The sequence below is a fragment of the Armigeres subalbatus genome, unplaced genomic scaffold (assembly GCF_024139115.2).
Source record: "Armigeres subalbatus isolate Guangzhou_Male unplaced genomic scaffold, GZ_Asu_2 Contig848, whole genome shotgun sequence".
In the NCBI taxonomy this organism is placed as follows: domain Eukaryota; kingdom Metazoa; phylum Arthropoda; class Insecta; order Diptera; family Culicidae; genus Armigeres; species Armigeres subalbatus.
This window is the reverse complement of record NW_026943643.1, coordinates 17,379-29,278: the sequence shown is the minus strand read 5'-3', so window position 1 is coordinate 29,278 and position 11,900 is coordinate 17,379.

The following is an 11,900-nucleotide window of genomic DNA, read 5'->3' as shown; positions in this document are numbered from 1 at the left end:
GAATCTCTCCAGGAGTTCCTCCAGGAATCTCTCCAGGAGTTCCTCCAGGAATCTCTCCAGGAGTTCCTCCAGGAATCTCTCCAGGAGTTCCTCCTAGAATCTCTCCAGGAGTTCCTCCTGGAATCTCTCCAGGAGTTTCTCCTGGAATCTCTCCAGGAGTTTCTCCTGGAATCTCTCCAGGAGTTTCTCCTGGAATCTCTCCAGGAGTTCCTCCTGGAATCTCTCCAGGAGTTTCTCCTGTAATCTTTCCAGGAGTTTCTTCTGGAATCTCTCCAGGAGTTTCTAATAGAATCTTTCCAGAAGTTCTTCCTGGAATGTCACCAGGAATTTCTCCTGGAATCTCGCCAGGAGTTTCTCCTGTAATGTCTCCAGGAGTTCCTCCAGAAGCTCCTCCTGGAATCTCTCCAGCAGTTCCTTCTGGAATAACTCCAGGAGTTCCTCCTGGAATTCCACCAGAAGTTTCTACTAAAATATCTTCAGGGGTTCCAGAATATCCTCCTAGAGTTTTTCAAGAAGTTGCTCCTTGAATTCTTGACTCAAGAGCTCGTGGAGGAATTGCAGGATGAACTCCTGGAAGAGAAATTCCTGTCTGAATCACTGGAGTAATTCCAGGAGGAACTTCTGGAGAAATTCCTGGAGAGATTCCAAGAGAAACTCCTGGAGAGATTCCAGAAGAAACTCCTGGAGAGATTCCAGGAGAAACTCCTGAAGAGATCCCAGGAGAAACTCATGAAGACATTAAAGGAAAAACTCCTGAAGAGATTCCAGGAGAAACTCCTGGCGAGATTCCAGGAGAAACTCCTAGAGAGATTCTAGGAGAAACTCCTGGAGAGAATAATTTCAAAGGAAATTGAAAGATAAAGTTGTAAAAATGTTCCAAAAAATTCTAGAAAGAAGAGATTTTTTTTCATAATAGAAAGAAATGTAGGAGTACCGTTTTTTAACAGAATTTTCATAGAATTTCAATAGAGATCTCCTGTAAGAAACATTAGGGAGGAATTCCTGGAGAAACTCCAAAACTAACTGTAAGGAACTCCAGGAGTACATGCTGCATAAAAAATTTCTCTTAAGGAGGTTCCTGTTGCATTTTCCGGATAAACTGCTTATGGAAATCCAGGAATTATTCATGGAGGAACTCCACGACGCTTTTAGAAATTCTTGGAATTTTGGAAAGAAAATTCCTCTTACTCTAATAATTCCTCTTGATAATCTTTCAGGAATTTTCTTTAAAGTTCCTCCATAATTTCCTCAGGTCCAGGAACTCCTCCTACAGACTTTCAAGGACATCCAAGTGGAGATCCCCCAGGACCCCGAAAGAACTCTAGCAGAAATGTATGTAGGAATTCTTTGAGGAAGTGCAGGAAGAATTCTGGGAGAATTTATAGAAAGATTTCTAGGGATAATTTGTGAGGAAACTTCATAAGGTTTCCATGGAGGAAATTTAAAAAATGGGAACCCCAGGAGGAATTCCTAGAGGAACTTTAGCTGGAATTCTAGAAGGAACTTCAGGAGAATTTCCTAGACAAATTCCCGGAGGAATTCCAGAAGAAATTCTGGATGAATTCCTTCAGGAATTCCTTCTACTATATGTCAGCGAATTCCTTCTGGGGTTATTACTTGGCTTCCTCAGCAGGTCCTCCAGAAGAATTTCTATAAGATCCTTGAGATTTTCTTCTGCAGTTCCACGAAGAGCTCAACTCGAGTTCCATCATAAATTCCTCCTGGAGTTTCTCCAGCAAATCCTTTGGATGACTTCTAGGATTTTCTTTTAAGGTTCCTCAGGGAGTTTCTACAGTGATTCTTACTAACGATCCTTCAGGAATTCCTACTGGAGATCCATCGAAAAGAATTCTTGGATGAATTCCTAGAGAAGCTCCAAAAGCAATTCTTGAATGACCTCTAGGAGGATTTCCTTGAAGTACTCGTTTCTGAATTCCTAGAAAAACTTCAGGAGAATTCTATGAAGAACTACAAATAGTTAACAGAATAGTCCTGAAATTGCTCAAGGAGTTTCTCCTGGAATTGCTCCAGACGTTTCTCCTGGAATTGCTCTAGAAGTTCCTCCTGAAATTGCTCCAGGGGTTCCTCCTGGAATTGCTCCAGGGGTTCCTCCTGGAATCGCTCCAGGAGTTCCTCCTGAAATTGGTCCAAGAGTTCCTCCTGGAATTGCTCCAGGAGTTCCTCCTGGAATTGCTCCAGGAGTTCCTCCTGGAATTGCTCCAGGAGTTCCTCCTGGAATTGCTCCAGGAGTTCCTCCTGGAATTGCTCTAGAAGTTCCTCCTGGAATTGCTCCAGGGGTTCCTCCTGGAATTGCTCCAGGGGTTCCTCCTGGAATTGCTCCAGGAGTTCCTCCTGAAATTGCTCCAGGAGTTCCTCCTGGAATCTCTCCAGGAGTTCCTCCTGGAATCTCTCCAGGAGTTCCTCCTGGAATCTCTCCAGGAGTTCCTCCTGGAATCTCTCCAGGAGTTCCTCCTGGAATCTCTCCAGGAGTTCCTCCTGGAATCTCTCCAGGAGTTCCTCCTGGAATCTCTCCAGAAGTTCCTCCTGGAATCTCTCCAGAAGTTCCTCCTGGAATCTCTCCAGAAGTTCCTCCTGGAATCTCTCCAGAAGTCCCTCCTGGAATCTCGCCAGAAGTTCCTCCTGGAATCTCTCCAGAAGTTCCTCCTGGAATCTCTCCAGAAGTTCCTCCTGGAATCTCTCCAGAAGTTCCTCCTGGAATCTCTCCAGAAGTTCCTCCTGGAATCTCTCCAGAAGTTCCTCCTGGAATCTCTCCAGGAGTTTCTTCTGGAATCTCTCCAGGAGTTTCTTCTGGAATCTCTCCAGGAGTTTCTCCTTGAATCTCTCCAGGAGTTTCTCCTTGAATCTCTCCAGGAGTTTCTAATAGAATCTTTCCAGAAGTTTTTCCTGGAATGTCACCAGGAATTTCTCCTGGAATCTCGCCAGGAGTTTCTCCTGTAATGTCTCCAGGAGTTCCTCCTGGGATCTCTTCAGGAGTTTCTCCTGGAATCCCTCCAGAAGTTCCTTCTGGAATCTCTCCAGAAGTTCCTCCTGGAATTCCACCAGAAGTTTCTACTAAAATATCCTCAGGGGTTCCAGAATATCCTCCTAGAGTTTTTCAAGAAGTTGCTCCTTGAATTCTTGACTCAAGAGCTCGTGGAGGAATTGCAGGATGAACTCCTGGAAGAGAAATTCCTGTCTGAATCACTGGAGTAATTCCAGGAGGAACTTCTGGAGAAATTCCTGGAGAGATTCCAAGAGAAACTCCTGGAGAGATTCCAGAAGAAACTCCTGGAGAGATTCCAGGAGAAACTCCTGAAGAGATCCCAGGAGAAACTCATGAAGACATTAAAGGAAAAACTCCTGAAGAGATTCCAGGAGAAACTCCTGGCGAGATTCCAGGAGAAACTCCTAGAGAGATTCTAGGAGAAACTCCTGGAGAGATTCAAGGAGAAACTTCTGGAGATATTGAAAAAAATAAATAAATTTAAAAAAATATTAAAAAACACTTTAATAAAGATTAAAAAAAAAATCCTGGAGAGATTCCAGGAGGAACTTCTGGAGAAATTTCAGGAGGAACTTCTGAAGAGATTCCAGGAGGAACTTCTGAAGAGATTCCAGGAGGAACTTCTGGAGAGATTCCAGGAGAAACTCCTGATGAGATTCTAGGAGGAACTCCTGGAGAGATTCCAGGAGAAACTCCTGATGAGATTCTAGGAGGAACTGCTGGAGAGATTCCAGGAGGAACTTCTGGAGAGATTCCAGGAGGAAATTCTGGAGATATTCCAGGAGAGACTTCTGGAGAGATTCCAGGAGGAACATCTGGAGAGATCCCAGGAGGAACTTCTGGAGAAACTCCTGGAGAGATTCCAGAAGAAACTCCTGGAGCGATTCCAGGAGGAACACCTGGAAAGATTCCAGGAGGAACTTGTGGAGAAATTGCAGGAGGAACTTCTGGAAAGATTCCAGGGGGAACTTCTGGACAGATCCCAGGAGGAACTTCTGGAGATTCCAGGAAGAACTTCTGGAGAAATTCCAGGAGGGACTTCTGAAGTGGAGGAACTGCTGGAGAGATTCCTGAAGGAACTCCTGGAGAGATTCCTGGAGGAACTCCTGGAGAGATTCCTGGAGGAACTCCTGGGGAGGTTCCTGGAGGAACTCCTGGAGAGATTCCTGGAAGAATTCCAGGAGAGATTCCTGGTGGAACTTCTGGAGAGATTCCTGGAGAAACTCCTGGAGAGATTCCCGGAGGAACTCCTGGGGAGGTTCCTGGAGGAACTCCTGGAGAAATTTCTGAAGGAGCTCCTGGAGAGATTCCAGGATAAACTCTTGGAGGGATTCCAAGAAGAACTTCTGGAGAGATTACAGGAGGAACTTCTGGAGAGGTTCCTGGAGAAACTCCTGGGGGGATTGCAGGAGGAACTCCTGGAGGGATTTCAGAAGGAACTCCTAGAGGGATTCCAGGAAAGGCTCCTGGAGGGATTCCGGGAGGAATGCAAAGAGGAACTCCTGGAAGGATTCCAGGAGGAACTCCTGCAGGGATTCCAGGAGGAACTCCTGTAGGGTTCCAGGAGAAATTGCAGAAGGAACTCCTGGAGACATTCCAGGAGGATCCTGGAGATATTCTGTCTCCAGGAATATCACCAGGAGTTCCTCCTGGAATCTCTGCAGGAGTTCCTTCTGGAATTTCTCCTGGAACCCTACAGGAGTTCCTCCTGGAATCCCTGCAGGCGTTGCTCTTGGAATCCCTCCAGTAGTTCCTCCTGGAATCCCTCTAAGAGTTCCTCTTTGAATCCCTCCAGGAGTTCCTCCTTAAATCCGTCCAGGAGTTCCTCCTGGAATCCCTACAGGAGTTCCTTCTAGAATTTCATTAGAAGTTTCTCCTGAAATTCCTCCATGGGTTCCTCCTAAAATCCTTCCAGCAGTTCCTCCTGGAATTCCACCAGAAGTTTCTTCTAAAATTTCTTGAAGGGTTCCAGCTGGAGTAACTCCAGAATATCATCCTATAGTTTTTTTTTCCAGAAGTTTCTCCTAGAATTCTTGACTTAAGAGTTCGTTGAGGAATTGCAGAATGAACTCCTGGAAGAGCTCCTTGAAGAATTTCTTGGTGGAACTTCTGGAGAAATTCCTGTATGAATTACTGGAGGAATTCCAGGATGACCACCTGGAAGAATTTCAGAAGAATCTCCTGGAGCAATTGCAGGAGGAACTGCTGGAGGAATTTCAAGAAGAACTCCAGGTAGAATCCCAGGAGGAACACCTGGTAGAATCCCATGAGGATTTCCTAGAGGATTTCCAGGTGCAACCCCTGGTCCAATTCCTGGATGAATTTCTGGAGAAATTTTAAGAGAAACTCTTGAAGTTCATTCTTGGATTTTACAGATATTCCTCCTTGTTTGTTTTTTCAGGAATTCCTTCTTTAAGTCCTACAAAAGTTTCTCATGGAATTCCTTCTGAAATTCATCCAGGATTTTCTTCTTGAATTCCTCTAGGAATTTCTTCAGGAATGCTTCGGCGATTTTTCAGGCAATCACTGAATGAACTGCTAGCATCTTTTCACAAGATTCAAAGTGGATTTATGAGCGAGCATTGTAAAATCAACGGGTTTGTTATCAGCTGAAAATCGTAGGTGAATGTTTTTATAAGCCCTCGCCCATGTTGTTTTTTTTTTGTTTGTGGAGGAATGGGAATTTCCAATGGACCTCCTGTAGTATTTGCATGAGGAATTTCAGGAGAACATTAGTATCAATTAACATTAGTATCATTGCAATAAGTATTAGTAGTATCTGTGGTATCACCATTTGGGCTTATTCTACGAGTGGAGTGACGTGAGATTGCTCGAATGACGTAAGAAGAGTCGTATAGCCTCATTTGAATAACATGATCACCTCACGTGAGAATTGCTAAAACCTACTCATCTCATGTCACTCGACTCATAGAATAAGCCCAATTGTTACGGTCTCAGTTACGGCGTAAATAGTAGATAGCACACTAATAATACTCATGTTTTTCTTCTAAATCCTATCCAGAATGTTTCTCATCCGACAGCCTAACAAGTACCACGGGGTTGAACACGTAGGAAATTAGTAGTTGGGTCAGGATTTGCCTGAACCTGCCATGTGATCATGATAAATCTGACTCCGTAACATATCACGTACAAGGTATACATGGTGTCACGGGATTCTGGAGAAATTCCTTCCTCAATCCCTCCTGAAATTAATCAAGAAGTTCGCCGTGGAATTCCTCATAAAGTGTCTTCTAGAATTTCGTGTAAATAGAATTTCTTCGGTTGTTCCTCAAAGAGTTGGACTGGGAAACAATCCAATAATATCAATGAAAATCCCTTAATTGACATTATCCTAGGAATTCGATCTTTCATTCACGATTTCCAATGGAAATTCTTTCCTGTATTCTGCTTTCAATACCTTCTTGAATTCTTGGAGTACAACTTCTGAATGAATTCGAATTTCATGGAGAAATTCAAAAAGGGACTTTTGGAAAAATTCAAATTGGAACCCCTGGAAGTTGGAGTTCCTGTACGTGTTTTTGTACGAATTCCTCTGAAGACATTAATTGGAATTTCTTAGACAAATTCGTAGTTACGTTGCACTTTTATCCAAACGAATATCGTTTGGGTTAAATCGATATAAAGTGGTATGATGTGGTATGTGGTATAATAATAGAAATCCGACAGTTTACGTTTCTCAAATGCATATTGCAAATGTAAATTCTCGTCAGTCTCGGATCTATAACTGGCCAAAAAAAAAATAACAATCGCTATAGATTTTCGAATGCATTTTTAGCATTAAAAAACAGAAATTTCTAGGCGAATACTTACAGCTCCGGAAACCTTAGCAGGATATCATATAAAATGAAGCAAGAATATTAAATAGGTATGTAATTTTGTGGGCAATTTTAAAATGAATGAAATCTTCATCCAACGATATAGGTATGTTGGTATTTCTAGAACGGCGGAACGTTTAATCTCTGAAGACGGAAAAAAAGTTCATCATGTGGTCATCAGAATGATAGCACTTTTCTTCACACTATACACGGTATAGCCCCAGGGTCACCATCTTCGCAAAATTTGTCCTCGTTTGTGTTATGCTCCGGTACCTAATTTAACTTTGTATATTTTGAAGCCTCAAGATAAAGGTGCAAAGGTAGATTTATGGTTTCCGGATGAACCAAATCAGTTAGTGGAAAATGCAAATAAAAACCTTCGCCGTCTTCGAAATCATCAGCTGCCAAAGGCAAATCCATTTTGCGCTTATCCCAGTCGATTGATTGGTACTTCTGCAAACCAACATTGTTGCAAACTTTTTCACATTCCCCCCGGCCGGCACATCAGCTGCAAAGTTGAGATGTTTGAGAGTGATGTTTTCCGCAATAGTTCCTCTTCTCAAATAATTATTAATGATGAATTTCTAGTAAATCCGGATCATGTTTCAATTTCATTTTGCGTTCAATGTGTCGACTCTAAGCAATAGATTCCTATCTGATGACTTCCTGTAGTTTTCATGCCAACACAGTTATAATCCGGAGAAACTTAATACTGTTCCTGTGAATCTCTGACTCCGGCGATTCCGGTGACTTCCTAACTTTCAGAAAAATATATTAAGCTCGTTTAGTGGAATGTATTAAACCGTCTAAGACGAATTAAGTACAGTCCATTTAATTCCACCAGTTAATTTTCGTTATCTTTGCAGATACGTATTTCGACCACAACTGTGGTCGTCTTCAGTGTCTTGTACTTGACTCGACTTCGAAGTCGAGTCAAGTACAAGAACTGAAGACCACAGTTAATAATCAGCTCTGTAATCTGCAAAGATAACGAAAATTAACTGGTGGAATTAAATGGACTGTATAATTCGTCTTAGATTCTCTTTATTTTTTCTGATTTTGCCACGAAACATGAAACAAAACAAACGAGAAACGTCATCGTTCATTATTTATAATATATGATTTCAACATTCTTACACGCACACTTATATACTGCACTGCAACGGGATAATTGGCTACGTGCTTAATACGGGGTTGGAGCTTACCGAATGAGGTACTAAATTTAAACCCGGATTTTTGAAAATCCGGATTAAATCTAGTATTATCCTCGTTGGTGCTTACCGCCATTAGTCTCGATAGTAATTAGTTTATATCGTTTAAGAACCCAATCTCCCACGAGTATATTACAGGAAGAAGGTTCCCGAGAAACATAGGGTGCTCTTAGGCTGTGAACCATTCAACCGATTCGTTTAACTTTTAGTTAAAATTTGACAGTTCGGTGGTTATTTCGCCGTGGTTAAAAATAACCCTGCTCCGGAACATGGTTATATTTGACAGTTCGATAGTTAAACTTTGTTCGCGAGAAAATTGGCGCCAAATCCATTTTGTTCCGAATAACTATCAATCTGTCAAAACTCAAATGGGTCGGCTTCGGAGTAAAATTTTAACCACGATGGGAAAATAACCATCGAAGTGTCAAATTTTAACTAAAAGTTAAATGAATCGGTGGAATGGTTCACATCCTTAATCCTCTTGCAACGTGGCAACCATGCTATTCGAAAAAAAAAAGATTTTTTTTTAATTTGTCAATCCGACGTTTTGTCCTTTTGATCTTTTGTTCTGCAGCCCTTCATACAGCCGAGTGCTGATTATGAAGGCAGGATTCATTTGGCTTTGATTTATTGATCACCATGCGTAGTATTTACAAGTTTTAGGCAAATTTTTGAAAGAGAAAAAAGTATACAAGTATCAAAACATTATTAATTATTTTTGATTGGAATTGTAATACGTCCGCCATTACGGATTTTTGTCCGAGGTACCCCCTGGGGCAAGCGAAGGTACCCCCAGGGGTACATGTACCCCAGGTTGAGAACCGCTGCACTAGATAAATGCGTGCTTCTCCTACCCAACCCTACCGACATTCTCACTAAGTGACCAGCCCACTGAAGTCTGCCGTTTTTATACGATTAACAATATTTTCTTCGATGTACACATGGTCGGGGTTCAGCCAAACCGCACCAAGCGGCTTTTTAGCTGACTTGTAAAATTTTGTTCGCACAAGGAAAACGGGAATCATTTCATATCAGTGCATACGTATATTTGATGAATGATGTCCTCAGTTATGAGGTTGGGGGATGTTCTATACGATTTGCGATCAATTAAATCCACTAAATGAAAGCTTGGGCAAAGAAATAGGTGATTTTTTGTTGACGCTTGGTGTGTTTTGGGAGAACCCCGACCGAGTATTGTAAATCTCGAGAGCTTTCTAAAATCACACTTGCCTCTAGCCTTGTGGAAGGCCTTTATCCGCTCATCACAGTCGAGCCACTCCAGCCAGCGATCATCAGCCGTACCGGCCCTGTGTTTGAGACAGGTGAAGGGACCTTCCAACAACGATTCTCAGGCAAGTACGATCTCAATACGATCAGTTCAACTCGTGTAAAAAATCCCGATTCCAGCCAAAATACCGTAACGCTTCAACCAGCTGAAAATTGTTGCAATGTCATTGCTCAAAATGATGCGCAATCCATGAATGTCAGGGGCTTACGCACGAAAACGACGGATTTGAAACTACGATTGTCGGCTTGTGATTACGAAACGTGGTTACGGTCCAATATATGCAATTTAGAACTCTCTTCGGACTACACGATATTTCGTTGCGGTCGTAGTGAGTCCACCAACAACCTTCGTAGAGGTGGGGGTGTGCTAATTGCTGTGAAACATGAACTGAATTGTTTCGAGGCGACCCTCGATGGCTGCAACGAACTGGAGCAAGTCGTATTGTGCGTGAAACTTCCAAATCGATCCGGATTACAAATCTCCCTTATCTTCAGTGGCGCTTTGACGACGATATCAACGGCTTGCTCCCCGTAAATGCGTCTAGCGAGCAAGAAATTTCTCTAACCGAATCAATCTCCGCCAGCGGTCTGGTGCAAATAGGTGCAAATAAAAGATATTTTAGTTACTAGATAAAGATTGTCGCTGTCGTCGCTGTCCGGAACATCTTTTGCTGGCGAGGATAGGGGAGCTAAATGTCAAAGAAGGAAAATCCATACGATTTGACAGCTTGGTACATTGTGGTGATTTTCCGGGGATTCCGGACATACATCCGGCTGATTTTCATTTGAACTGTCCGACTCCAACTTATTTTTTTCCGCTCCTTACCGACTCACGAGCGCGACCACACGGTCCAAACTTAATCGAGAGAATGTAGTGGATAAGATTGGAATAAGGAGTTATTACAAAATTTAATACCACTGAGACCTTGTAACGATATGTACTCATTTATTGATTCATTTTGATCAGCGTGTATAGGGTTATCTTGTGCTGCATGGTAACGCAAAGGTGTTTTCGGTTTTTCGTTCGTGTTGGAACGAATCGATAACAGAGTTCAGTTTGCTGAGTATTGTTGCGACGAACGGTCGAGCTTAGAAACCTCGTCCGGGTCACGACGGTAGCCCTGGATCCATAATACGCAACGTCGAGTTTGTTTATATGTATACGTATTATGGTCCCTATTGGGAACCAGCATTGACTCTCCCCTCGTCATTCAACGGTTGGTCATCTCACCCGTATCTTTAACGCTGGGGCGACTGACGCTCCCTGGCTCCTGGAAGCCGCCAACAGAAATATAAGTTTTCAGTTCAACTTTGTACCCTTACGATTACAGACGTACAGTAAAAGCTTTTGTACATTTTATTAATTAAACCGTGGTCGATCCCCTTTTTCCGGTTATCCGAAACCTACGCAAATTCCCCTGTGCGGTGAACCGTACTCTCCCACAGGTTATGAGCCCGGATTGCGTTTCGGAAGTGCGAAAGGAAAGTTTTTTCGGGAAGTTTTTCTTCGGTTCGTTTGGCGTCGCGTGTGGCTTAAGTGAGTGAACAAAATGGCGGATGTGAAGGGGCTCGCGTTCGAAAAGTTGAACAATCGGAATTGGAGCACATGGAAATTTCGAATTGAAATGCTGCTCACACGGGAAGAGGTTTGGCACGTTATTGCCGACCCGAAGCCACAGCACCCAAGTGACCAGTGGAAAAAGTCTGATCAAAAGGCTAGGGCAACAATTGGGCTTTGTTTGGAAGAAAGCCAATACAGCCTAGTGAAAAGTGAGAATTCAGCAAAAGGGTACTGGGACAAGTTATGTGCATACCATGAAAAATCCACAATCACGACACAAGTGGCGCTATTGAACAAGTTGTGGCGCATGAATGTTCTAGATGGTGGTGACATTGAAGGTCACATTCTGGAGCTGGAAGAAGTTTGCGACCGACTCGCCGCTGCGGGACACGTTTTGACGGAGTCGTTCAAAATCGTGTTGCTTTTCCGAAGTTTGCCTGATTCGTACCAGGGGCTGGCAACTTTGTTGCAGAGCCAGGTGAATGCGGGCACAACAATGGAAGCGGTAAAAGTGAAAGTGCTTGAAGAATACGAACGCAGAAATGAGCGTTCGGGAAGGGCGAGTGGCATGGCAGACAGTGAAGCGACCGCGATGAAAAGTGCGACAAAGAAGAGTCGAGAGAAAAGTAGTGCGGTGAAAACATGCTACCATTGTGGAAAAGCTGGTCATATTCGGCGTGATTGCCGAGCACTGAAGAATGCGAAGCAGGGTGATGCGGGAAAGAAGAGGCCCGAAGTGAAACCGAGCGCGAAGAAAGCCAACGATGACGGTAGTGCCGTGTGTTTTGTTGCATCCGACGAAAAATGTGACTCTTGGTACGTCGACAGTGGTGCTAGTTGTCATATGACAAACAATGAGACATTTTTCACGGAGTTCGCTAAGAAGAACGGTCCGAGTGTTGTTTTGGCGGATGGAAAAGTGTTGAAAACAACGGGTTGTGGTTATGGCACACTTCGCGGAGTGAATGGAAATGGAAACGTCATTGACGTAAAACTTTCGG